This window comes from Micromys minutus (assembly GCF_963924665.1).
Source record: "Micromys minutus genome assembly, chromosome: 2".
Lineage (NCBI taxonomy): Eukaryota > Metazoa > Chordata > Mammalia > Rodentia > Muridae > Micromys > Micromys minutus.
The window spans coordinates 69,720,516-69,722,433 of NC_137971.1; the positions used below are offsets into that span (position 1 = coordinate 69,720,516).

A 1,918-nucleotide genomic window follows, 5' to 3' on the forward strand; every position below is an offset into this window, starting at 1 on the left:
TAAGAGGTCACCACAACACTAAGGGGCAGCATGATCTGATTATGAGCAGTTGGGAAAGGGGTGGAGCTGAGACAAGTCTGGGCTCAGGGCTGGTGATGAACGGTAGTGCGCTTGCCTCACATGCAGGAGGCCATGGGAGTTGGGGGCATCTCAGACGTCTTACTGTCTTATCTGGTCACATCTGAGGGTAAAAGTAAAAAATAAAGGCAAAGTTGTTCAAAGATATCAAAGCTGAAAACCTCCACAGCCCGGAATGGTTTTTGGCTCTGGTTAACTTCCTGGAATCCCCCCTGTTGTTTGGCTAAGATTTGGTGTGGAGCACTGAGGTCCCACAGTGGAGCCTGCCTGGGCTCTGCTGGCTCTCAGTAAGGCAGGCCCATTCCTGGGTTTCTCCTCCACGGCAAGACAGCAGCCATTAGGCTAAAATGTGCTGCTCCGAGCCGCAGAAGTGCTTGGCATGTTAAAAATGGTTGCTAAGATAAAATGGAATCACACTGTGCATATCACAACTACATTGAGGACACTTGGCTTTGTGCTCTCGTCCCCTTAAATATTGTTCCCAAAGGTATTCAGCCCTTCCAGCTGGAACTCTGGGAAGACACTAACACAGTTCAGTGAAAAACACAAGAGGGGTAGAAGGGGTGGCAGAAAGGAAAGCACCCTTCAGTTAAATAGATCAGCCCTTAGCTTCAAGGTCAACTTCAGGGAGACTGGCCTCAGGCAGAGTCAAGTTCAGAGGAAGGAGTGGATGCAGGGCAGGGATGGGGAAGATCTACATCTCAGTCAGGTCCAGCAGGGTCTGGTCCAGCATCCTTTGTGTACAGAGATGCTCCTCTTTGGTGCATTTCGCTTGTCTTCCAAGTCATCAGTGGTCTTTTCCAGTTTGGCTACCGATTTTTCAGCAAATTCAGCACGGGTCTCTGGCTCCTTGAGTTTTTATTTCTTCTTTAAGAAATAAAAGAAGAATCTTTATTTCTTCTTCATACTTGTCTTCCTTTTGAGAGTTCTTTTCTTCAGCAGCACTCAGACACTTCAGGTTCTAGTCCATCCGTCTGATCTGCTCACCCATCTCTCAGCAACGGGACTCTGCCAGCTCGGCGCGTTCCTCCATGCATTCCAAGTCTCCTTCAATAATCACCAACTTACGAGCCACCTCTTCATACTTCCTGTCTGCCTCTTCTGCAGTGTGCTTTGCTTCCTTTGGCTGGATTTCCTGGAGTTCCATCTTTTCTCCATCTTTTAGAGCCCAGTTTTCGATCACCTTCTTACCTTTCTCACTCTCATCAACAGCCTTCTCTGCTTCCTCTAGCTTCTGCAAAGCAGTGGCAAAGCTCCTGGGCACTGTCCAGCTCCGCTTCAACCAGCTGGATTCTGCAGTTCAAGGAGGCCACTCAGCTTCAGCCTGCTCCCGGCCCGCCTTTCTCCCTCCACTTCCCGCTGGAGACGCTCCGTCCTCTCCTCCGCATCATCAGCCTGCTGCTGCAGAACCTGGATCTTGCGCTTTACCGCCTCAATGGTGGTGCTCCTGGCCATGGTGCCTACCCAGCTGCTTCTGGAAATTAGGTTCCTACCTCCTCCTCCTCATCCTCCTCCTCCTCCTCCTCCTCCTCCTCCTCCTCCTCCTCCTCCTCCTCCTCCTCCTCCTCCTTCTTCTCCTCCTCCACCTTGCAGTTTCTTCTGGACTAAACTGTTGTTGCTGATTCGTGTATGGTGTTTGCAAGGAGATCAAGCTACTACTGCTGATTTATGAACTGAACTTCTGATACCCTAACAACAAAGATTGGAATTGCCCTGAATTATTTCTAAATAGGTCCAAATCCTCTTTTGCCCTGTAAACCTTTCCACTACTTCTGGTGGGTGGAGGACTAGAAGGGAGGTTTAAGCATTTAAGACCCCTTAATAAAGTTGGTTTTGGAAA

At 49.4% G+C, this 1,918-nt stretch overlaps 1 pseudogene across 1 annotated transcript; it reads right to left on the reverse strand.

Moving 5' to 3' along the window:
* Positions 1-772: 772 nt before the first annotated feature.
* LOC308417839 (tropomyosin-like) lies at positions 773-1,533 on the reverse strand (annotated as a pseudogene). The gene has a single exon. The product of its transcript is annotated as a tropomyosin-like (transcript).
* Between the last annotated feature and the right edge of the window lie 385 nt (positions 1,534-1,918).